This window comes from Lissotriton vulgaris, unplaced genomic scaffold, assembly GCF_964263255.1.
Source record: "Lissotriton vulgaris unplaced genomic scaffold, aLisVul1.2 SCAFFOLD_675, whole genome shotgun sequence".
Taxonomy (NCBI): Eukaryota; Metazoa; Chordata; class Amphibia; order Caudata; family Salamandridae; genus Lissotriton; species Lissotriton vulgaris.
Genome location: NW_028249837.1, coordinates 827,061 through 854,245, shown reverse-complemented (window position 1 = coordinate 854,245; position 27,185 = coordinate 827,061).

The following is a 27,185-nucleotide window of genomic DNA, read 5'->3' as shown; positions in this document are numbered from 1 at the left end:
CGTGAAACTGGAGGGTGCAGGGGGCTTGACATTTACACTGACGGGAAGAGACAGAAGTCTGGCATGTCAGATCAACTTGTGCTTCTATCATATCTGATATCTGATGTTTAGGAACTGAACTATCTGGGCGGAAAGGTCTCTGGGGCAGAAGCTATTCTATACTGACTGTGAATGCGTGTATAAGCGCCTGAGTGTCTGCATGAGAAGCGTGGGGGCATGGGCCTTCCATGGGAGCATGGTAACAGAAGCTATGAATTACTTGCACGGAGACAGGCCGGCCCTTTGGCTCTGCAGCTGGGGAATGTTTACTGAAACTAGTAGGCAGGAATGTATCTTCGAGGAGCGGAACAGATAACTCGAAGGTTGTATTCATTCTTGGCAGGCAGTAGGTTGAGCTAAGCGCGGTGGGCCGCGCTGGAAGTAAGCCAGAGTTCACAGGTACGGGGGCAGCCTGGGCAGCCTGGGCTGAGGCTTTCAGAGTCAGAAGGAAGAAAGAGGCTCGATGGCAGAAATTCAGGGCCTACTTTGCCAGAGCTGAAAAACATGTAGAGTACACTACAAAAAGACATTGGCATAGCATACTTAGGAACGGACTATCCAACCCATTCAGGGTGGGTCTGAAAGAGGACATGTTAACGTTGGACGCAAATGTATTTGCGTCTTCATAGCTGGCACAGGAGAGAAGTTACATGCACTTTAACTCGTACATGGAGACGGTGGGGTACACGATAGGGAACATAACTTGACCAAAAATTTATATTTCCTCATTCCCTCCTTGTTCCCTACGGACCCTTCATGATATATCGATCCTCATGAATTGATCAGTTTGTTCTTGTAACATCATTTGCTCGTCTCTCTTCCGTTGTCTGTTTGAGAAAAAACTGGAATGTTCAATGCACGATGTGGCACACAGTCCACATATCGCCGGCCCACACTGTAGGCACAGGCAGCAACTGAATACTATGACAAGGCCAACGCCTAGGAAGGATAGGATCTTCCATCCCCAAGCGGACAACGTTGTCCAGAACCAACCGGACCAAGTCCAGGTGCCTGGAGTCTGATGTATCAAACTTGCAATTTTGTGAAGACGTGTAATAGCTTTGTATACAGATGGCGCGTTTTCTGGAATGAAAACACAGCAGCTTGACCCGATGACCTTACAGGCTCCACCTCTATCTGCCAAGATGACGTCAATAACAAGTCGATTCTGAAGGACAACAACCCGCATGGCAGATTGCTCCTCTGTTAGGTTACCTAAGGCGGAGGCAGTTTCATGTACTACAGCTTCAAGGGTTCTAGTTAATCTACGTATTAATTTACTGTTTTGGACGGGGCCTAAAAAGAAAAAGAATCCCTTATTAAAATCGGTGTATTGTTCCCATGCCGTTTCTGTATAGTCGACAAGCGGGAGATCTCTTCGGAGTCTATTCTTTACTAGATTTGTGTTTCTGTGGTAATCAGGAGGGGCTAGAAAAACAGGTGGCAGAAGGAAAGCAATATAACAGGTACCATCCCAGTCTGGAGGCAGACGTATGTATGCGGTATGACCACAAACAAAATAGGAATGACGGGTAGCTTTAAAGGATGATTTACCATGATCACTGAATTCGACCACAGTAGTACATTTACTATGACCTAAGTGTACTGAACCTTTCTTTCTGACACATAATTCACCAGTGACTGGTAATACTGACATAGCGGGCAGAACTGGTGCAGCTTCGGATTCAACAGTAAGAATCATGAGGTTAATTGTGTAATTACTTAATCCATATACTTCATTTTCTAGATCAGTTCCTATTCTAATGGGGAGTCCCTCCTTATCAGGGTAACAGACGTTGAGCAGGACTAAGTTCAAGTTTCCCCAAACCCAGCTCCCGTCGAGAACAGCAATATCAGGATCTAAGGAATTAATTATTTTGAACCATGCACCACAGGAGCCGTTGTGAGTGAATGGGTACGGAAAGAGGGGCAGAGCTCCCTTGTAATTCTGGTAGGGAGGGAGTCGGCCACATATCCAGCAGTTTGTAGCGTTATTAATCTGATGGGAGTGATGTAGCATACTAATGAATGTGTTGTTGCGCAGCGCAAGTCTGTAAGAAAGTTCATGTGGAGGTAACTCGCTAAAAGAATGTTCAGCAGAAACATTGTAAGCAGATTGTTCACGCTTGAAAATAGGGCAATAGATTGGAAGAAGTACACTTGCAACAATTATCAGAATACTTAGAAAAAACATAATTAATAATGTCACTATACAGTGACTACGCAGTGATTTGCAGTATGTACGTTTCTTGAATTGTCTCTCTCTCTCTCTATCTCGATCTAGGGGATACATGTCAGAAACTATTTAACCGATTCACCTAGGGGAGGACTTAAACAAATAAACTGTCTGACTTGCTAGATCGAAGCTTGATTCGATACTCCTCTTGGGGAGTTTTCTCTCGTTCAGGTAATTTAAAGTCACTAGGTTTAATACAGTCTTTGGTGGGGGTGGGCGAGTCAAGGTCTGGTTTCAGTTCATTACATAATTTAATATGACTCGTGTGGACCCACCCCTTTCTGCCCTCCAACTTCACTGCGGTCCTCGTAGTAAGAAGGACGGTCTTCGGCGCTTTCCAGCGGGGCTCCAGCGGGCTTTTCCTGTCAAAGTTCCTCACTAGGACTATGTCGCCAGGACGGACATCATGCGGCTTTACATCAGTGTTGTCAGGAAAGGCTGCGGCAACCTGTGAACGACATGATTGGAGTGCAGACATCAAGGAGGCAAGGTAATCTGTCAACATGTTACAATCAACATCGGTAATTTTCTTAGGAATGGGCGTCCCCCACATATTCGGTGGTCTGCCAAAGACCACTTCGTACGGGGATAGTCCTGATCTCGAATGTGCAACCATTCTCATATAGAACAGTGCAACTGGCAGGGCGACTATCCAGTCGACCCCTTTTTCCTGGCATATTTTGGCAAGTCGAATCTTAAGTGTCTGGTTATGCCTCTCTACAAGGCCTGCGGCTTCGGGATGTCGGACACAATGGAATTTCCACTGATATCCTAGCAAAAGGGAGACATGCTTCATGAGTTCGGATGAAAACGGCTGTCCGTTATCTGAGTACACGACACGAGGCAGGCCGTATCGTGGGAAGAATTCTTGAACCAGCTGCTTGGCAGTGGTCGGGGCAGTGTAATCTGAGACTGGGTATGCTTCGGTCCAACGAGAAAGTGCACAAACAACTACGAGGACATATTTGAATCCTCGACAACGGTCCATCTGGATATAATCCATCTGGAGGACTTCAAAAGGATGATCGGGAGGATGAAATCCACCTTGCTCTACAGGGACGCTTTTACCTGGATTGAACTGACAACAGATCATGCAAGTACGCACTTTCTGTTTTGCTGCCGCTCGTAAGTGTTTGTTGTACCAGAGATTCTGCAAACTGTCTGACATAGCTTTTTCTCCTAGATGTGCAGGACTATGTGCTGTATTTATCATGATTTGAACCATTGAGTCGGGGAGGAAACATGTAGTTTTTCCCTTTGTGACCCATCCTTGATCTGTCTGGATCCCTCCTAGTTCAGTCCATTTCTTTATTTCATCTGAAGTGGCATGTGTCTGAATATCGATTACGTCTAGGGTGGGATCCCTGACTGACATACACTGAGTTGGTACTATTGTCTGTGTCACATCAGTAGTCTGGGTGTGAGTCAATGCTGTATGTTTTGCTGTCTGGTCTGCCAGGTCGTTACCCTGGGAAACAGAATCTGTAACCTTAGTATGTGCTTTACACTTCATGACTGATATGCCCGAGGGCAAATGTATTGCTTCTAATAGTGCTTGAATGAGGGGACCGTGTTGGATCTTGGCACCATGAGAGGTCAAGAAACCTCTTTCTTGCCATAACATGCCGAAGTCGTGTACGACTCCGAACGCATAGCGGGAATCAGTGTATATGTTGACATTTCTGTTCTTGTCTAGAATACAAGCTCGGGTCAGAGCGATGAGCTCCGCCGCTTGAGCAGACAATGTGTCAATACGGTGTGTTTCTCTAACTTCAGTTTCAGTGGTCACTGCATATGCGGCCACTAATTCTCCTGTACTTGTTCTCATGCATGAACCGTCCACATAAAGTGTCAGGTCTGGATTTGTCAGTGGAACATCTGTTAGGTCTCGTCGAGGTTTTGTTACTATATTAATGATCTCTATGCAATCATGCGGTGTTGGATCTATCATAACTGCAGGCAACAACGTTGCGGGGTTCAGGATGCTACAGCGTCTGATTTCTATGTGTGGCTGGAATAGTGTCAATTCATAACCTGTCAATCGTGCTATGGTCAAGTGTTGAGTCTGGGTTCTGTTTAAAAGAACCTCTACAGAATGTGGAACTTGAACTGTTAATGGGTGTCCTAAAACAATTGAATCGCTCTGTCTGATTGCTAATGCTGTTGCTGCTACTGACTTTAAGCACGCAGGGAGTGCCTGGGCTACTGAATCCAATGTACTTGAAAAATAAGCGCAAGGCTTATGTGAACCTGCTTGGTCTTGAGTGAGGACAGACAATGCTGTACCCTCACGTTCTGTAACAAAAAGTGTAAAAGGTTTGCTGTAACATGGTGTCGCTAGAACTGGTGCTTGGCATAATGCTTTCTTTAATTCCTCAAAGGCTTGTGTATGTTCCTGAGTCCAGGGAAGGACAGTCGAAGTCGCTGCCTCCTGTGTTGTTAACTGAATGAGTGGTTTGGCTAGAAATGCATACTGAGGAATCCATTGTCTACAGTACGAGGTGAGGCCTATGAAGGCCCGCACTTCCTTTTGTGTCCGGGGTTGTGGCATATTTACAATTAACTGAATGCGATCGGGAGTGAGCTGTCTCCCCACTTTGGACAGCAAGTGACCCAAGTACACAACTTGCTGAACACAGAATTGTAGCTTCGAAGGAGACACCTTGTGTCCCTTGTCGGCCAGAAAATGTAAAACTGTCAGTGATGCTTGTTCACATTCGGGCTCACTTCGTGCGGTGATCAGCAGATCATCGACGTATTGCAGTAAAGCGGTGTTAACTGGCATTGTGATACAATCAAGTTGTCTTTTCAGTGCTTGGCTATAGATGCTGGGGCTTTCTGTGAATCCTTGAGGTGCGCGTGAAAATTTGAAACTTCGTCCATTTAAACTGAATCCGAAGAGATATTGGCTCTCTGGATCAATAGGTACACTGAAGAAGGCGTTCTTGAGGTCAATTACAGTAAAGAACGTTGCTTCTGAATCAATAGCAGTCAATAAGGATGAGATGTCGGGAACCACAGGCTACTGTGGAATAATGCATTTATTCAGTTCTCTTAGATCAATCACCAGCCGATATACTGGCGGTGCATTGGGATCAGTACGTTTAAGAATCGGAATGATGGGTGAATTACAGATATTGGAGTCGGTCTCTACGACCACTCCCTGGGCAATGAGCTCTTCAATAATTTCCAGTAAAGCCACTACAGCATCGGGTGGTAACTTGTATTGTCTGATTCTGGGCAAAACTACACCTTGTTTGAGTGTAACACGGTATGGGGTAATGTGCATACAACCTACATCAGTTGGGCCTTTTGCCCACAGGTGATCTGGTACATTTTTCAATCTGACATCAAACTCACGTATCATATAATGACCCTTGAAATCCCGCAGAAAGAGTCTGACTCCCTCCGGGGAACAGCAGATCACGGCTCCTAGAGCCTTCAATGTTTTTATTCCTAACAGATTTTCTGGACATGATTTCGTAAGTAACAAGTCTGTAACACGTGATAATGGACCCACAGCCAGGGGAACTGGTTCTGATACCTCATTTACAATGGGCTGTCCTGAAAACCCAAGGGAAACATTCTGTGAGCCTGAGAGGGGTGCCCCTGGGACTTCATCATGACTGATTGTGGTGCGACTTGCCCCTGTGTCAATTAAAAACTTTCTGTCTTTTCCCAATACTTGACTATGTACATAAGGACCCTCTTGATCTACAGGAATCTCAATAAGAGGCAAGCCACCCTCCCTCTCTAGGCTGTTTCATGTATATCGTGGATAGTCGGGGTAAGCGGACTGGGCATACTGGTACATTTGTTGTGAAACTTGCTGAGTCGCGGCAATGGGCTGTGGCTGTGATACCGCTACTGTCTGTGCTGTAGGTGATGAAGCATGCATAGGCTGTGTATTCTGCATGGGCTGTATATTCTGTGAAGACTGATGCTGGTTATGGTCTTGTCTAGGCGGATGCGGTCTTTCTTTAGTTTTACCTGTTGCTATGTTATGTTTCAAAACTGGGCATTCGTGTACGTAGTGACCTGGCTGCTTGCAATAGTTGCATGTCCCTTTAACGGGAGCTGCGGTGTGACCTGTCTGGGTCGTACCCTTTCTGTGGCTGTCGGTTGGGACCGATTGGGCTACTAGCATTTTCATTTTCGTGTCTTTCATACGTTTCTGTTCCTGATCCTGTTCTTCCCTAATTCTGTTCTGATGATATTGTAACATTTGTAACATCTGTGATGGCGTATTGGCTTGCCATGTACTCTCGACCTTGTATACACGGTTTTTAACTGCTAACAGGGAATTCTCGACTAACTTTGATACAAAAAGATGCGGGTACGACTCGCTACTTGGTTTAAGACCACTATTAATAATGAAACATTTCTCGAATCTTGAATAGAAGTCACTAGTATCTTCGTCGGGTTTCTGTTTACAGGCTGATATTGCATCCCAGTCTTCCTTTCTAGTTGTCAATAATCTTGGCAGAACCTGTACTATCAGACCTGGCAATGCTTTAGTTTTCTCCCCAAGGCCTACCCCTGGGACACGTTTGTTCTCTTCGTCTTCTATTTCTGTCCATACGATCTTTTTCTCTCCCACCTCCCATTCTTTTTCTTTTAGTTTCTCGTAGATGCCCGTGGGCAGCAGTACCTTTAACATTTTTGTGATATCTTCGTACGTATAATCCCCCATCAGTAACATGTCTTTAAGCTCTCTATGAAAACCTGCAGGGTCTTTATCATGGCACGGGACTAGTTTCTTCATTTCTAACAGTTCTAACTTAGTCAGAGGCGTGTGTACATACACTCGTTTCAGGTTATGATCATCACCCATAACTGGATGCACTTCTCGTAAGGGGTTCTGACTTTCAATGCCATGCCGACGTTCTATATGATACATTTTCCTTTCTGGGGGCGGGGCGGGGACATATTCGGAGCTCATGAAAGTGTCATATCTATGGCGTTGTTCTAGAATTATTTGAATTAATTTGGTGCTTAAACCTCTCCATCTATCCATGAGTAGTTCTTCTAATGTTTCGTGTAAGGGACCTGGATCAGAATGTTGATTTCTGTATTTCGTGAGGAGGTGCTGAATCATGTATACACCTGCTAATTTCTGCTCATCTGGGGAAAGGTTCAGGAATGTCTGTGCTACGGTGTCATCATTGTATATATCCGTATTGTCAGTCCATAATATGGCTGACCGGGCTAGTTCTTGTTCGTCCATAGAATTGAGTACATGGTACCCTACTCGGTCTCGAAGCCTTTTATCAGTTTCCTGGAACTGATGTTCAGCCGAATTCGGGTTTGTTAAGGCAGAGAAAAGAACTCTCTTGCTTTCTGGACGGATGCCTTTCCTAAGATAAGTTCCCTTACCTACATATGCTATAGTGTCTGTAGTCTTTTCTGGTTCTTCAGGTTCTTCTTCCCCCTCGGAGGAAGCCTTTTCTTTCTCTTCTTTGTGTACGTCTAATACTGCTTTTCTTATTTTCCTATACATACTGGCTATACAAGTCCCCTTGTCGTGTTTTCCTTCAGATATATTTTGACCCCACTTGCTGAGGGCATCTAACTCACCCTGATTTGTCTCAGGCCTGTCTCGTTCTCTTATTAGGCAATTTATAAAAAAGCGTAGTATCTGTCCTTGAACGTCAACTTTCTGATGCTCCATGGCATCCTTAATACTGTCGGGGTCTTTCCCAGTCTGAATAAACTGATATATTCTATCTAGGTGCTCTTTCATTCCTGGAAACATTATCAGGAAGTCAGTAGCAGATCGTAACCGTAGTGATGCCATTATCATTCTATCGTCTTTGCCGGGTACTGGAACATATCTGCAAACTGTAAGTTGTCCTTTGAATATATCGAGACGGGGTGATTTGTACGTGTAGGGACTCTGCAAGTCCCCGAGCTGTAACCTGCGTGTTGATGGCGGGGTCTGGAGACCCCCCATCGCATCTCCTGAGGCGGAAGCTTGGACATTATCTCTCTGTGTAGTCTGTATCTGTACTTGAATTTGTCCTTTAGTAGGGTCAGGTAGACGTGGCTTTGGTAGATTTACTTTAGGTATGGGAAGTGGCGGAGGGGGTGGTACTGGCGGAATGTGATCTTGGGGCGGGTTACCACCCCCGTCCCTGTCGTTAGGCAGGGCGCGGACAGGCAGATTGGTGTAAGCGGGTGCTACATCCTCTAGATAGGAATTCAGGAATATGTCTTTAGTAGTCTTGTGAGTTACTTTAGTTGGAACCAATGGTGACGGCAGATTTTTCGGTATTTCTGACATGGCCTCAGGCGAACCCTCGGTCGCGAGATACATACCGTTTACGAGGTTATTTCGTGCACGGTCTGTCTGTTCTGATTTTACTCGGATCCCCTCAGTAATTAATTCGTTTTCTTGGGCTTTATCTGATTCTTTAAGTCTGTTCTCTCTACGTAGTTCTTTTTCAGTACGCTTATGTGATTCCTTACGCCAAAACTCTATGGCGTCTTTCTGAGATTGTCTGGCTTTCTTTTTCCATAATGCTTCCTCTACCTTCATGATGCACTCGGCATCCCATGTTCCAGTAACTGGCCATCTGTGTCTCTCGTCTAGATGTTTAGTATAATCGGCCCATAAATCTAGGTACACTATGGCATCTATGCCATGCTTGTGATACATAAAGTTTACAGTAGTAGCCTTAGGGGGGATAGGAATTTCTTCCTCTAGTATCCCTTTCCTAGTTCCTATCTGCTTTAACTTGTTGAAAAACGGCATCCTGTTTACTTAGTACTGAACGCTCAATCCTTGCTACTTAATACTGGATACAGCTAATTATACAAGAACACAATAATGCACATTAAAAACAGTCACACTCATACCACGACATTAATCACATGAAGAAAAACATTTAAGAACACTTATTACTACCCCCTATATCAGATGTACTGCTAAACAGCACAGATACACTGCTGAGAACAGTGCAAGAACTTGAATTATCGGATGTACTGCTAAACAGTACAGATACACTGCCTAAAACAGTGCAGACCGGACTTGTGTACCCAAACCCATCTAGATACGTCCCAGCAATGGTACTCACCGGGAAGCACGGAAACAGAAGGCCTCGGAAAACTCGACTGGACTGGACCGGACCGGACTCGACTCGACACGTGGATACTTCGGAAAACTGGTGGGCCTCTTGACACCTCGGACCTTGCTTCTTTCGGCTAGGCTCTGGTCGGGATCCTCCGCACTCCTCACCGCCTCGTCTGGGTACTGATCGCAATCTTCGTCACCTCCGTGGGCCAGAGGGAGATACAGGAAATCCTGCCGGTACGCGTAGTTTCCTTCTAACTGATGGCAGGGGACAGAGCTTGCAATGCACCAACCGGCGCGTGAGGTGGGGGAGGGGTCCCTATTCGGGCGCCAAAATGTCGTAAATATTTAATTTACCATCCTAATTTCTATGCTGGTAAGTACTTAATCAATAATAACTCAATCGGAAAGAAAGAAAACAGAGTCCGTGGTGTTAGAGTTCTTAGGGGTTTTATTCCTTAAAAAGGAATCATTCCGGAATTGGATATCATGTTCCTGCAACCACGCAGGGTTCAGGAAGGGATAGAGCCATGTTTTATTGACAGTACATAGCTTATATACTTAATTTACATCATAGAAAACAGTGTAGTAGGCGGAACAGCTGAGAGTAGACAAGATAACAGCATCCACGTGTTACTAGTACGTAATCAGAAGGCGTGGACTAGGCGTAGCTGGAGGTGTACTCTAGAAACGTCACAGGTAGGTGTCACATGTGGGTGGCACTTAAACAGAAATGTTGCAATGTCAGCAGAAATCAGAAGCTTGGATGCGCGCGCAGCTGCATGACGTGTGATTGGCGTGAAACTGGAGGGTGCAGGGGGCTTGACATTTACACTGACGGGAAGAGACAGAAGTCTGGCATGTCAGATCAACTTGTGCTTCTATCATATCTGATATCTGATGTTTAGGAACTGAACTATCTGGGCGGAAAGGTCTCTGGGGCAGAAGCTATTCTATACTGACTGTGAATGCGTGTATAAGCGCCTGAGTGTCTGCATGAGAAGCGTGGGGGCATGGGCCTTCCATGGGAGCATGGTAACAGAAGCTATGAATTACTTGCACGGAGACAGGCCGGCCCTTTGGCTCTGCAGCTGGGGAATGTTTACTGAAACTAGTAGGCAGGAATGTATCTTCGAGGAGCGGAACAGATAACTCGAAGGTTGTATTCATTCTTGGCAGGCAGTAGGTTGAGCTAAGCGCGGTGGGCCGCGCTGGAAGTAAGGCAGAGTTCACAGGTACGGGGGCAGCCTGGGCAGCCTGGGCTGAGGCTTTCAGAGTCAGAAGGAAGAAAGAGGCTCGATGGCAGAAATTCAGGGCCTACTTTGCCAGAGCTGAAAAACATGTAGAGTACACTACAAAAAGACATTGGCATAGCATACTTAGGAACGGACTATCCAACCCATTCAGGGTGGGTCTGAAAGAGGACATGTTAACGTTGGACGCAAATGTATTTGCGTCTTCATAGCTGGCACAGGAGAGAAGTTACATGCACTTTAACTCGTACATGGAGACGGTGGGGTACACGATAGGGAACATAACTTGACCAAAAATTTATATTTCCTCAGTTTGAGAACAGTACTTTTAGAAAGTGGCTGTTCTCTTGTCTGACCTTTATGTGTGCCTTGGCCTGCTTGTGGATTGACTGTCTGGTTTGAGGGTGACAGGGGCTGGGGAGCCCCCAGGAGGTTGTCGGAGTCAACCCTAGGCTAAATGACTGCATTTGCAACTAGAGTGGCAGAAGGGGATTGCACCTGGGATTGAATAGGGCTGTGCCTGCCTGCCACAATGCTGGCTCCACCTCCTGCTGGGCGGCTGACGACTCTGCCCCTCACTCTGAAAAGAAGGAAGAAGCCAGGAAAACAAAGTACTCAAGCAACACCCAGAACTGGTTTAGACCGGGCTCAGGACCCACTTGCACAAAGACTTCAAAGACTTTTAGGGGTATAAGAGAAGGACCCCTGACAACAGATTTTTAGATCCTACAATCAAGAGGAACCTCTGCCAGAAGAAGAACCGCTGAAGAAACTAAGGAAGGCTCCCCTTGCTGTGTGCTCTGGGGCGGACCTGTTTTGCTGCTCAACTGAAGGAGAGAAGAAGGGGACTTTGCTGTGTGCTGTGACCCCTGCCTGCTTGACCTCAAGACTTTGCTGTGTGCTGTGTCTTTAAAAATCTCCAAGGGCCTGAGAAGAGCTGGCCTCCTGTCCTGGAACCCAGGGTCAAAAGGTTCCCCCAGAAATTGCAAGATGCTGTGGAGATCGTGCTCTCTTTACTACTTGGTGCGTGAGTATTTCACTGCAGGCGGTGCCAGCTGATCGGTGTGCTCATCGGCACATCGGTGTAAAAGACCGGAGGATTATTGTGCCTCCCCTCGTGGCCTGTCACCTAAAAAGAGTTGGTGGCTTCACAAGCACTCTACCGGCCTTTGCCCACTCTGAAATCGCCGTGCCGCTTACACCGCCGCTGCCCAGGTATCTAAATCATCCAGGGAGTCTCGCTGTCTCGTGCCGGGGCCGCCGAAGGAGCAGAACCCTGATTGGCTCAGAGCGGCGAGCCCCCTCAGCAACGCCGCACAGGGATTGGTTGGCAGCGAGAAGCTCTTCCGCAGCGCCGCACTGTCATTGGCGGGCTGCGGGAGGCTTGCCCTGAAAGTCGCAAGCTGATTGGCCGGCTCGAGAGCAATGCCGTGATGTCACGAGGGGCTCGTCTACGGAGCCGCGCCTGGATTGGTCAGCGCTAAGAGAGCATCGCCGCAAGACGCCGAGGGAGCCGTATGAACCTTCCCCGGCCTGCCGTCTTCACGTCTGCATCGTGACACACCAAGGGAGCCGTGTGAGGAATCCCCAGCCCGTCGTCTCCACGCCTGTCGGGTATTTAAGCTCCCCGCTGCTCGTTGGATTATCGAGAGCGGGCAGAGAACTTGCGGGACTGGCGGGGGCTGAAGGGGGGTGTTTCCTGTTTAAAGAGGCTCCGGGTGTAAACGCGCTGAAAGCGCTTCGTGCACACAGCGCTAGATACGATTATTGAACACTGCTTTTAAGACTTCCAGCCTGCTACGATCAATTCTGATTCCCGTGAGATTGAGAACCAAATTTTTTAAAGAATTCCTAGAAAATAGTGCAACCTTACAGAAATACAAAGAGATTGTGTACTTCATTGCTTTTTGCTAAACTACCTAAACTAGATAAAGATATATTTTTGATATACTTACCTGTGTGGTGTCAGTTTGTGGTGCATTCTGGGATTATTGTATGTGTTTAGTGCAACTACCCTACACATTGCCTTGGGGATAAGCCTGCCTGCTCGTGCCAAGCTACCTAGGGGGTGAGCAAGGGTTATCTACAGTGTGTGACCGTTTACCCTGACTAGAAGCAAGGGTCCCTATTTGGACAAAGGTAGTTACCTCTGCCAACTAGAGACCCCCAGATTTAACACAGTTGATTCTATATATCTGCATTTTGTTTTCTCCCGGTCCAGCTGGTCTGCATTACCAGCTCAGGAGGGGCTCCCTCCTCCTGATCCACCTTTGCTACTGCAGTCCCACAAGGATGCATCCTGTTCAATAACTGTCTGACCCACATTAACAACTGGATGGGCAATAACAAATTACAGGTCAATGGCAGTAAAACCGAGATCATTCTGTTCGGCAGGGCAGAGGAGTATTGGTCTAGCAGCTGGTGGCCTCAGGCATTGGGCCCCTGCCCGTCCCCTAAGCAATGCAACCTTGGAATAACAATTTACAACAAGCTATCCATGAAAAATCATGTCAATCGTGTGCTAGGCACTTGTTATGGGATTCTGCGGAAGCTACGTAAAATCTTTAAATGGCTACCTATCGAAACCGGGAAGCCTCTGGTCCAGGGCTTAAATGTAAACCGCATGGACTATGGGAATACCTTACTAGCCTCTCTAAATGAAGACCTCTTTTCCAAGCTACAAATTCTGCAGAATACTGCAGAGAGACTGATCTTAAATGTACCTCCAAGATCTCCCTAAATCCCAAGTCTGAGATCCCTCCACTGTCTTCCAGTCAGAAAGAGAGGTCACTTTAAAATTCTGTACCTAACTCATAAAAGTATCCATGGCACCGGGCCTGGTTATCCAGCGAAAAAACTTAAAAGATATCAACCAGAAAGAACATTAAAATCCAGCTGAAAATCTCTTCTCACCCCACTGCGTGCCCGCGCCATACGCAATGGGGGTCGATATTTTTCTTTTCTCGCCCCCCATCTCTGGAACAAGCTGCAGTTTCATCTTACTTCTATTGCGGATTACCAGCGCTTCTGCAAAGAATTGGACACATGGCTGTTTGACCAGAAATAACACTAGTTGGTATGAACCCCAGTCTCTGGAATCTCCGTAAGCATGAGACCTACCGGTGATATGTGCGCTATACAAGTTTCTCTGACTTGACTTGACTTGGCTTGACTTGACTTGACATCCTCGGTTCATCATCACTGCTAGAGCTCCCCCATCTAGAGTGACTGTTGGGCTGCCAAGTATCATATCTTGTTGTGGGCAAGTGCTGTGCTTTTTTCTTCAATCTCATGGTATGGTTGTTCATCTGGTATCTCTCCCAGGTGAAGGATGTTGCCTGGGCTCACCTGGACTCCAGATCCCAGCCTCTTCATGGAAAGCAGCACTCTGACTAACAACTCCTACGTTGCCTTGCTGGACAATTGCAGACAACCAATTAATCCTACTTTTTTGCTGGAGACAAAAACAGTTGTCAGGTGATGTGAGGGGGGTAGTATGCCTTTGACTGGTGTGCCCGTGAGGGGGGTAGTATGCCTTGGACTGCTGAGCCTAACAGTCATATAAAAGGGCCAATCAGGTCCACTTACTCAAGGGGTGCTGTTTAAGGAAGGAAGTGTAAATTAAATCTAGTACTTTGTCTCTAGACACAGAGAAAATAGTTAGAGTTGCTCTTTACTGTAACTATTTTCTCAGTGTCTGGAGACAAAGTACTTGATTTGATTTACACTGTATCCCCTTTTTAGAATCATCTGATTACGTATCCATTTTGCCCGATGATGTGAATGCTTTAATTCACTTTCTAGGCCCAGCAGCTTAATCCTGACTGGACCCTCCTTCCTTAAACAGCACCCATAGAGTAAGTGGACCGGACTGGCCCTTTTTTCATTTCTTTCCCACTGAAGTGTACCATCCACTGTGTTCTGAACCTACCCATTACTTTTGCAGGTGTTTTGCTCGCTCACACCGATTTGGAGCCTACGCGCCCTGTTTTCTCCTCAGGCCCATCGTTTGGGCAACTGATGGTAAATCTCTGGAGCTTAGTTATTGTCTTTTGACTCACTCCCTTTATGGGAATTTCCATTTTTAAGGTTTTCTTTTTAATTTATCTCCAGGTAACTCTCCCCAGTCTCCCCTCCCTACACTCCTGTCTTGAGGAAGACCCCGTCGTAAGGGACATACTTACCTACCACTTTCCAGGGGTCGAAACGTCGACATCTACCACACTAGCCAGTCTGACCAACAGCGATTGATCACTGTGGCGTTATCTATAACTATGGCTAACTACCTTATACTCACTTCATCCACTACACCCTCACCCTTCCCTCTTGGGTCACTGCTTTGAATATTGTGTTAACAAATGTTATAAAATACAGGTTGTTCAGTGTGATTAAATAACACTGTTAATTAATAATACTACAATTATGTGTATAACTGTGTATGATTTTCTTGGTTCTTTAATACACAGTAATTCATGCACTGGGACCATTCTCCTTATGTACTGCTCTATACCCAGATCCTATTGACGTTATTTGTGTTTACCCTTTTAGGAAACTAAGCTGGATGTTGTAGGCCTGAAATGTATTTTCCTTGGGAAAGGGTTCTCAAATCGAAGGTAGTTAGCAGATTTTGTGTGCGTGCAAAGTTGCTCCGCTCACATGCTTTTTGTTGCAGGTGTAAGGACATATATCTCGTTAGGCAGAATAACCCTTTGTTTTAGGAGTAAGGATGGTAGGAGAAGCCGCCATGGGAGTGTACTGGAATGCAGATATGATACTTTCGGCGGAGAAGGTGCCTGGGACCCAAGGACATCCAAAGGGCTGTTGGACAAAGTCAGAGTTTCGATGGAAAGTACGAGAAGACGATCCTCTGAAGGGGCGTGAACAGGGCATATTCTACTGTTTTGTGATTTTGTATTAGGGATAGTACCCCGAGGGAGGAGAGGCAGAACAAGGGAGAGGGTGTCTCGGAGGAGAGGCAGAACAGGGGTAGGAGCATCTTAGAACAAGCTCTGTAGGTTTGTCTACTTACCTATGTAAGTGAGTGAACTAACTTCTAAGGAAGTCCTCACTACTGACATCTTTTTCTCTCTTGCCTGGGAAAAATGGTAAGTAGGGATGTAACTTTAGCGATAGTGTAGGGACAGATTAATCCCTTTTCTTTTAGGTTAACTAGTGCGAGATTACAGATTGAAGCTGTGATTGTGTGCCTAAAGCTAACCATTCTTTTGATTCTGAGTCAGACGAGACTCTTGCGTAGGATTATGTTTGTATTAGTGACCATTTATTTTCTTAACCTCGTGCTGAGGTGCTTGTATGTTCAGTTATTTTTGGCTTTGTAATAAATTCCCAAATTTTATTTCGTAGTCAGTTGTCCTTTAACATTGAATCATATTGGTCATTTGGAAATTCACAAATTCAATGTGTATCCCCTTTCCACTTCTTAGCAGATAGAAAGGTCCAGTCGGCCTAGGATTCTTATAAACTTGGAATGATTAGATAAACAGACAGGGTCAAATTTGGCGTTATCAGTTGGTAGCAGAGACGGATGGTTATCTCTAGAGTAAGGGGAGATCTAAATTAGGATAAGAGATTCCCGAGCCCATAAAAGTCAAGTGATGGTTGTCCGGAGGATCGTCGGCGGAGGACGGCGGCGTTTGATGGAAACTGACGGAGAGAGGGTGCGGCAAAAGCAGCAGTCCGTGGGAGAGTGAGTATGAACAGGGTTATGTGACGTTAGATTGTGGTGATGGTTTGAATGTGTGATGTTTTGCGGAGTTGGAGTGAGTGTTGAGTGATTGTGAGATTAGACTGTGAGCGTGCGCAGCCGGGAAAATCTTAGGCTCGAGAAGTAGCTTTAGTGATTGTGGTGTAGAAGACACCCATAGATTAATTGTCGACCATTGATTGGGGAGTTGTGAGACGTCATCGATTACCCAGACTGAGATAGGGGGGGCAAATGTGTGAGTGCGTGAGTAACTGACGCTGGTCATGGGTTGCTGTGTGTGGAAAATCGAGCGTTTGAAACCTATCAGCTAGGGTGGTTGTCCGGTTGGACGGACAGTTACCAGATTGAGGAGACAATTACACAAGACTGTGGACGGGCAGTCAGAGAAGTAACTTGCTTGGTCATTTTGGGAACAAACGGTGATTTCAGAGTATGAAAGGGACGTGTGAGTGAGTACAAGAAATTGTAAAGGAGGGGACCTGCTGCGAGCGGAGGAAAGGTGACTTCAGGGAGTTCCGCGATGCGATAGGTTGGTTGGTGTGGAGCCGTGCTGGTATTGGTGGATTGTCATCAGGAAGTAAAGTGCGCTGTGAAAGGGGGAAAGTGATTTCATCATGAAGTGTTTAAAAGTTTTACGAGATATGTGGAGAGGAGATAAAAGGGTGGTTACTAGAGGAGGAGAAGAAGCTCCACCTGAGGATACACCAGCTCATTACATGGCTACAAATGTAGGGTTGCATACCATACTTTGGCTTGAGAATTGGTGCAAAATGACAGAAGGAAATGAATAATTGACTTTTCCCTGTTATGGTACCTTTAGGTTGGAAGTGTTGCATCGATTGAAAACAATTATGGCTTCTTTGCGACTTTTACTTAGACCAACACAGTTTGAAGCATTACATGCATGGATTAGGGCAGCCCATGAGAGAAACAGAGAGCAAAGTCAGGAAAGAGTGAAGAGGTCAGTCAGGGCATTTCAAGATGCAAGATGGGATGCATCGGTGAAAAGGTGGAGGGTACAGACTATCGAGGGGGCTAAGTTGTTCCCATTGCGGGAAAAGACAGGTGTCAGACCCCTTAAATCTCCAGTGGGTTCGAATAGGAGAATATGCACTCTGAACCTTTCAGGGACTAAAGTACACATATGCACTCTGAACCTTTCAGGGACTAAAGTACACAAAATGATTGTCGCAGCGAAACAGAGTTGGTGTTCCCTGCTTCACACCTGGAATTCCAAGATGGCCGCCGATGTCGTCGGCTCGCCAGGAGAGGCAGCGGTCTAGTGTTCATGATGAAACATTCAGGTGAAGCGCTTGCGCTAATGGCAATGCGCACTTCACCAAGATTTCCAGTCAGAGAAGACGTTGTTCCTAGAGTTCCGGTGAAGAGTTCAGAGAGATTACAGATAAGACTTTGTTAAATATTCTAGCAAGCTACAGTCAAGAGAACTATTGTAGAGTGACAAGAAAAATCGAGTTTGATAAAAGTTAAAGAATATTTTTGAGAGCGTATATAAGTATATTTTGAAAAATAACCAAATTATCAACTGAGAGCGACCCCAAGAGAAATTACAAGTTCTTTTCTGAACCCTTATCCCTCTTTCCTTTACCTCTCTCCTTCCCGTTCATAAAAAAGAGCTTGTGTACTGAAGTCTTAACGGGCAGGAAGTTTATTCAAAATTCCAGAAGACTCATCAGGGGTATTGAGACCCAGAAGGAAGATTAACAATTACCTTAGACCACATTCTTGAAGGGTCTTAACGTTACGAAAAGGCACAGGCACTGAATTGGAAATTGGAGTAAGAGTGCACAGAGTTTAGAGTACTTACCTCGCACCAGGAAAAAGCCTTACCTGTGAAAGAGGACAAACAATATTATAATAAGAAGAAGAAGAAAGTTTTGAAGACTAGAGTAAATTCTATAGTATAAGAAGATAGACACACTAGTGTAAACTTAAAGTAAGACCAAATCAGAAAGAAGAGGAGCTAAATCTCTGGACAAGGAGGGTAGGTAGTCACGGAAAGGGGGCAGATAGAGACGCAAGAGTAGGGAGGCTAATACGTATTTCCTTAATGTATTGTGTGCATTAGACAATCAACCAAGACCAAGTAACGACAAGAAAGAAAAAGGAAAAGACAAGAGAAAGCTGAAGAACAGATCCAGAGCAGTCTCTTCTCATTTATTATTTGATCCAAATCCCCTTTCCCCTCTAGGGGTACACAGATTCAGAATACAGAACAGACCTGTGTAGCCTTGGGGTGGAGTTGGGAACTAGCATCGTCTGCTCCTGTGCAAGTCGTGGTAAGAGTTCACATGTATGTCGTGACAACTGGAGATGCACAAAAGAAAAGTGTAGAGGAAAGTGATAGCGATACTGATGACAGCTTGATAGAAAGGTTGCTATCAGAGAGACCGCCTCCGTATAACCCAGCATCAGAGGAGGGAAAAGCAGCTCCAACAGAGGGAATGGGCGAATCACAGGTTCTTTCTAGTGCAGGAGTAATCGGGAAAATCGCAACTGGAAGGTTTGGAACACCGACCCCAGTGAGCACGGAAGTTAAGGGAGTTACAGATATTTGGAGGTTGCTGGATGCTCTTACAGTACCGGTCACCATTGGTCCCATAGTGTCAGTGTATGCCGCAGATCAGGTGAGAAATGTGAGTTCAACACAGTCAGTTGTAGGAGGGAGGACTGGCTCCGAAGGGAATGACACAGTGAGCGTGATAGCTCAGATGCCGAGGCCCATAGAATCGAGTACGCCATTGCCAGCCACTGAAGACTCGTCAAGGGGACAGATGGAGATAAGGACGGCGAGGCTGAGATCCCTTCCGATTCGAAGTCAGACCTAAGAATGTAGGAGCCACCTGTGAGGAATAGGAATGACAGGATGACAGGAAGTTGGGATCATAGAAGCGAGGGGAACAGACCAGTCCTTAGGGATACAGCTGAAGGGAATAGATGTAGGGAACAGAGCGGTGGAAGCGAAGAATTGAATGGTGCATCTATTCAAGGGACTCTGAAAGCGGCTGTAAGGGCAAAGATGTTAGTTGTAGTGAGGCTGGACGCAGAAGTAGATGAGATAATTGAGGGAAATTTGCCTTTGGAGAGAATGGAGCATTACAAACCAGATGTGTTACTGTTCATAGCAAAGGATGCGACTCGTAAGGCAAGGTTGGCACATGAGAAACTGTCTGACTTAGCGAAAAGGTACGAGGTAGATTTGTCCAAAACAAAGATGTTACAAGGGGGTCACAGGTTGCAGTACACTGATTAGGAACTGGAAGAGAAGAGGGTCATTGGATTAAGAACTCACATTCGAGAGCTGATCATAGGGATCCGCACATGGGAAATACTCGATAAGTGGGAAGAAAGATGGTCCAAAAATAAGAGTGCTGAAAAGCCCATAGGAGAGACACCACCTCCAGGAGGGGGAATGTTGGGAGTAGAGAATTGCCTGTTGTGAGAGGTAGCTAGTGGAAGATATGTGCATGTGCCAGGCAAGAGAACTATTGTAGAGTGACAAGAAAAATCGAGTTTGATAAAAGTTAAAGAATATTTTTGAGAGCGTATATAAGTATATTTTGAAAAATAACCAAATTATCAACTGAGAGCGACCCCAAGAGAAATTACAAGTTCTTTTCTGAACCCTTATCCCTCTTTCCTTTACCTCTCTCCTTCCCGTTCATAAAAAAGAGCTTGTGTACTGAAGTCTTAACGGGCAGGAAGTTTATTCAAAATTCCAGAAGACTCATCAGGGGTATTGAGACCCAGAAGGAAGATTAACAATTACCTTAGACCACATTCTTGAAGGGTCTTAACGTTACGAAAAGGCACAGGCACTGAATTGGAAATTGGAGTAAGAGTGCACAGAGTTTAGAGTACTTACCTCGCACCAGGAAAAAGCCTTACCTGTGAAAGAGGACAAACAATATTATAATAAGAAGAAGAAGAAAGTTTTGAAGACTAGAGTAAATTCTATAGTATAAGAAGATAGACACACTAGTGTAAACTTAAAGTAAGACCAAATCAGAAAGAAGAGGAGCTAAATCTCTGGACAAGGAGGGTAGGTAGTCACGGAAAGGGGGCAGATAGAGACGCAAGAGTAGGGAGGCTAATACGTATTTCCTTAATGTATTGTGTGCATTAGACAATCAACCAAGACCAAGTAACGACAAGAAAGAAAAAGGAAAAGACAAGAGAAAGCTGAAGAACAGATCCAGAGCAGTCTCTTCTTATTTATAATTTTATCCAAATCCCCTTTCCCCTCTAGGGGTACACAGATTCAGAATACAGAACTGACCTGTGTAGCCTTGGGGTGGAGTTGGGAAGTAGCCTCGTCTGCTCCTGTGCAAGTCGTGGTAAGAGTTCACTTGTATGTCGTAACAGAGTGAAGTGCCCACGTTTAAAAAAATCGCACCTGAGCAGAATGGCAGAAGGCTTAGATATACAATCCTTGTGAGTAGATTTGGATGCCATACAAAAGGAATTAATGGCAGTCAGAGAAGAAAACCAGAATTTAAAACAGGAGGTAGTGAGATCTAGGAAAGAGACAGCAGAGTTAGCTCTACGAATGGGACACACAAGTGGTGGGAGTACAGCGAGTTCAGAATCCCATGGTGAGACTTCGAGTCGAGTTACCACACAAGTAATTCATTCCTTGTCACCCGTTTTTCCGTTGGCCCCCCAAGAACGCTTTAGTGGGGATCCACAAAAGGCACAGGTTTTTCTCACCCAATTATTTGTGTCGCCCTTCAATATTCCCTGATGCGCAATCAAAAGTAGCATTTGCCTTGTCTTATTTGAGTGGAGATGCGGCGGCATGGTCGATGCCTTTGGTCTCCACGGACGATCCAATTTTGCAGAATTTCGACGAATTCAAAAAGGAGTTCCTCAGGATTTTTGACCGTAGAAGAATCTCACAGGCAGCGGATAATGAATTATTGGAGTTACGTCAAGGGAATCGAGACCTAGTTGCATATTTAGCGCAGTTTAACAAATGAGTCTTGGAGACGGAGTGGCCAGAAAGTAAGAGAGCGGCAGTTTTCTATCGGGGTTTGCATGATGAGTTAAAAGATACCTTGGCGCAAATACCTAACAGACCCACTGAAGTATCCGCATGAATAGATCTAGTCCTGGAAATTGACTTCAGACAAGGCGAAAAAAAGGGCGAGAGGAGAAAAGATTTCAAGACACCAATACCTAGATTTGATAGAGCTCGATCTGAAAACACTAGAATTTCAGAGGGATCAACTTCTTCGGAACCGATGCAGATTGGAAACCATTAGAGGACCTTTGACTAAGGAAGAGAAAGAAAAGAGAAGGTCAGGAAACTTGTGTATGTATTGCGGTTCCAATGGCCATTTCATCAGAAACTGTCCGAAGAAGCCCAAAATTCCTTTCAAGCCGAATGAAAACTCGCAGCACCACCAGTTGAGAGGAGTTGAACTGGAGGGTGCGAATATTGAAATAACTCCAAAACAACAGCAATTGGCCAACACGCTTCAGGCCTCCTGGGCGCACTTGATCTGTATTGTAGAGATCCAGTTCCGACATATCACCTTAACAGGGGTATCGGTAATGGTGGACTCAGGCGCAACTGGGAATTTTTGCGACTTGAAATTTGCGGCAAAAATTCAGATTAAAAGCAATAATGAAGAATCAAAGTGAACCTGTGAGAGCCGTGGATGGAACTAACTTGTCCTCTGGAACAATAGTCAGCCATACGGAACCCATTCAAATGATTTCACAAGATGGGCATGAAGAGACAGTTCAATTCAACTTAATAGACGCTCCTCAATTCCAATTTATTCTCGGAATACCATGGTTGACCGAGCATAATCCCACCATAGATTGGAGCACTAGAATGATCACAATGAACTCAGATTATTGTAAGGAGTTTTGCAGGGGAACTACAAGTAAGGAATTTCATGACAATCCTGCACGTTCCCTTTGTGAAGTTGGCTCATCAGTGTGCATCATCGCCTCGCAAGATATACCACGAGAATATTACGATTTTGCAGATGTTTTCGATGAAAAAGAGGCGGAACAATTACCGCCTCAACGAACCTATGATTGCTCAATTGAATTGGAACCTGGTGCCAACCTTCCATGTAGTCGAGTGTACGCATTAACCGAGAAAGAAAATCAACACTTGAAGGATTATTTAGAAAAGTACCTGGCTAATGGATACATTCGACCATCTAAATCCCCTGTATCGTCTCCTTTGTTCTTCGTACCGAAGAAGGAAGGGGACTTGAGAACTTGTATTGATTATCGCGCCATCAACAAGATAATGAAGAAGAACCGTTACCCGCTCCCTCTTATCTCTGTTCTTTTGGATCAGGTGAAGAGAGCGAAAATCTACACTAAATTGGACCTGAGAGGGGTGTATCATTTGATCAGAATGAAGGCTGGAGATGAATGGAAAACTGCTTTCCGCACTAGATTCGGATTGTATGAATACCAGGTAATGCCTTATGGCTTGTGCAACGTCCCAGCAGCCTTTCAATACTTTATCAATGATGTTTTAAGTGAGTTCATTGACCAATGCGTCATAGTCTATATTGATGATATCTTGATTTATTCAGAGGATACCAGCAGCCATTATGAACAAGTGAGAGGAGTACTACAGAAGCTTCGGGAGAACCGGTTATTTGTCAAATTGGACAAATGTGCCTTTAATGTTTCTGAAGTGGAATTTCTTGGATTCATTCTATCCCCCGCTGGAGTGAACATGGATCAGCGCAAAATTCAAGCGGTTTTGGAGTGGAAATCTCCTGCAAGTGTAAAAGAAGTGCAAAGCTTTATCGGCTTTGCAAACTTTTATCGAAGATTTATTAGTGAGTTCTCTAAGAAACTCCTACCTCTCACTAAATTGTTGAAGAAAGGAATCCGTTTTGAATGGACAGCTGAAGCGGAAGAGGCCTTTAAGATTCTGAAGGAAAGTTTCACATCGGCGCCTGTGCTTCTGCATCCGGATCCAGCAATTCCTTTTTACGTAGAAACAGACGCATCGGATCAGGCAATTGGAGGAGTGCTCTCGCAGCGACATAAAGAAACTGGCCAACTCCATCCTGTGGCGTATAGAGCTAGCAAACTGACTCCAGCTGAACAAAACTATACCATCACGGAAAAGGAGTTACTTGCCATTAAAGATGCCTTTAAGGAATGGCGACATTATTTGATGGGAGCCAGGCATCAAGTCACAGTTTTTACCGACCATAGAAATTTGAAATTTTTGAAATCAGCTAAAACTCTGACACCAAGGCAGCTCAGATGGTCTCTCTACTTCGCAGACTATGATTTCGTAATCACCTATAGACAAGGCACCCAAAATGGAAAAGCAGATGCTCTATCGCAATTGGACACAGAAGAAAAGAAAAATCCAGAAGAAAGACAGCCCATCATACCAACCACGAAAATTGTGTGTACCACTGAAAGTGTCACCTTTGAGGAACAGACGAAGAAATGCAGAAATGGGCAAAAGGAGGAGAAGACAGAGAGATCAAAGATCAATTTCCCTACTACCAGGGGTTGCTGTTTATTCCCACTCGAGAACTACAGGAGCAAGTGCTCGTTGAGTGTCATGACAACTTATTGGCTGGACATAAAGGAGAAAAGAAAACTGAGGAATTGGTTAAGAGACATTACTGGTGGCCACACATGTCTGCAGACATCCAAAATTATGTCAAATCTTGTGAAGTTTGCGCTCAGGAAAATCAGAACGGCAGGCACCTAAAGGGCTTTTACAGCCTTTACCAACACCCCCGGTCCCTTGGCATACTGTCACTATAGACCTTATTGTAGACTTACCTCTTAGCCAGGGTTATAATACAATATGTGTGGTAGTGGACGCCTTCACTAAAATGGCTCATTTTGTAGCTCTCAAAGGAGTTCCCACTGCTACGCAACTTGCTCACCATTTTAGTACACACGTAGTAAGGACTCATGGGATTCCCAAGATAGTTGTCTCAGATCGAGGTTCCCAATTTTTGTCACACTTCTGGAAGGCTTTTTTGGGAGGTTTGGGAATTGAGCTCAGATACTCAACCAGTTTCCACCCACAAACAGATGGCCAGACGGAGAGAGTTAACCAGGAATTAGAACAGTACCTAAGATTGTTTTTACTAAAGCAAGGTGGGGACTGGTCAGACTATCTATGGGCGGCTGTATTTGCACACAACAATGCTAGAAATGATTCAACAGGATATTCTCTGTTTTATCTAAATTACGGTAGACATCCCAATGCCACCATAAAACATACAGAAATTTCTGTGCCAGCAGTTCAGGAAGTGATTACACATTTGTTGCAAGTCCAGCAGAGAGCTTTTCAGAATCTAGTGTTAGCCAAGCAGAGATACAAGAATCAGGAAGATAAAAAAAGGAGAGTTGGACCAGTGCTGGGAATAGGTGACAAGGTTGGGTGAGCACAAAAAATCTGCAATTAAACGGAAATAGAAAGTTCTTGCCAAGGTTCATAGGTACTTACTCCATTGAAGGACAGATAAATCCTGTGACTTATCGTTTGAACTTGCCAGACAAAATGAAAATTCATCCAGTTTTTCAAATTTCTCTATTAAAGAAGGCTTCTACAGAATTACGCAAGACTGCTCCACCGAAGCCAATCCAGTTTGAGACCGGAGAAAAATTCGAAGTAAAAGAGATCTTAGATTCCAAGATCAAGGACAGAACTTTATACTATCTGGTGGATTGGAAAGGATATGGCTCAGAGGAACGATCTTGGGAGAAGGCCTCAGATGTTCATGCTCCCAGATTGGTGAGAACCTTTCATAGACGGTATCCTTCGAAACCAAAGGAGAAGGAATCTACCTTGTTGGGGGGTACTGTCAGACCCCTTAAATCTCCAGTGGGTTCGGGTAGGAGAATATGCACTCTGAACCTTTCAGGGACTAAAGTACACATATGCACTCTGAACCTTTCAGGGACTAAAGTACATAAGAAGATTGTCGCAGCGAAACAGAGTTGGTGTTCCCTGCTTCACACCTGGAATTCCAGGAGAGGCGGGGGTCTAAAGTTCATGATGAAACATTCAGGTGAAGCGCTCGCGCTAATGGCAATGCGCACTTCACCAAGATTTCCAGTCAGGGAAGACGTTGTTCCTAGAGTTCCGGTGAAGAGTTCAGAGAGATTACAGATAAGACTTTGTTAAATATTCTAGCAAATTACAGTCAAGAGAACTATTGTAGAGTGACAAGAAAAATCGAGTTTGATAAAAGTCAAAGAATATTTTTGAGAGCGTCTATAAGTATATTTTGAAAAATAACCGAATTATCAACTGAGAGCGACCCCAAGAGAAATTACGAGTTCTTTTCTGAACCCTTATCCCTCTTTCCTTTCCCTCTCTCCTTCCCGTTCATAAAAAAGAGCTTGTGTACTGAAGTCTTAACGGGCAGGAAGTTTATCCGAAATTCCAGAAGACTCGTCAGGAGTATTGAGACCTAGAAGGAAGATTAACAATTACCTTAGACCACATTCTTGAAGGGTCTTAACGTTACGAAAAGGCATAGACACTGAATTGGAAATTGGAGTAAGAGTACACGGAGTTTATAGTACTTACCTCGCACCAGGAAAAAAGCCTTACCTGTGAAAGAGGACAAACAATATTATAAGAAGAAGAAGAAGAAAGTTTTGAAAACTAGAGTAAATTCTAGAGGATAAGAAGATAGACACACTAGTGTAAACCTGAAGTAAGACCGAATCAGAAAGAAGAGGAGCTAAATCTCTGGACAAGGAGGGTAGGTAGTCACGGAAAGGGGGCAGTTAGAGACGCAAGAGTAGGGAGGCTAATACGTATTTCCTTAATGTATTGTGTGCATTAGACAATCAACCAAGACCAAGTAAAGACAAGAAAGAAAAAGGAAAAGACAAGAGAAGGCTGAAGAACCGATCCAGAGCAGTCTCTTCTCATTTATTATTTGATCCAAATCCCCTTTCCCCTCTAGGGGTACACAGATTCAGAATACAGAACAGACCTGTGTAGCCTTGGGGTGGAGTTGGGAACTAGCATCGTCTGCTCCTGTGCAAGTCGTGGTAAGAGTTCACATGTATGTCGTGACAACTGGAGATGCACAAAAGAAAAGTGTAGAGGAAAGTGATAGCGATACTGATGACAGCTTGATAGAAAGGTTGCTATCAGAGAGACCGCCTCCGTATAACCCAGCATCAGAGGAGGGAAAAGCAGCTCCAACAGAGGGAATGGGCGAATCACAGGTTCTTTCTAGTGCAGGAGTAATCGGGAAAATCGCAACTGGAAGGTTTGGAACACCGACCCCAGTGAGCACGGAAGTTAAGGGAGTTACAGATATTTGGAGGTTGCTGGATGCTCTTACAGTACCGGTCACCATTGGTCCCATAGTGTCAGTGTATGCCGCAGATCAGGTGAGAAATGTGAGTTCAACACAGTCAGTTGTAGGAGGGAGGACTGGCTCCGAAGGGAATGACACAGTGAGCGTGATAGCTCAGATGCCGAGGCCCATAGAATCGAGTACGCCATTGCCAGCCACTGAAGACTCGTCAAGGGGACAGATGGAGATAAGGACGGCGAGGCTGAGATCCCTTCCGATTCGAAGTCAGACCTAAGAATGTAGGAGCCACCTGTGAGGAATAGGAATGACAGGATGACAGGAAGTTGGGATCATAGAAGCGAGGGGAACAGACCAGTCCTTAGGGATACAGCTGAAGGGAATAGATGTAGGGAACAGAGCGGTGGAAGCGAAGAATTGAATGGTGCATCTATTCAAGGGACTCTGAAAGCGGCTGTAAGGGCAAAGATGTTAGTTGTAGTGAGGCTGGACGCAGAAGTAGATGAGATAATTGAGGGAAATTTGCCTTTGGAGAGAA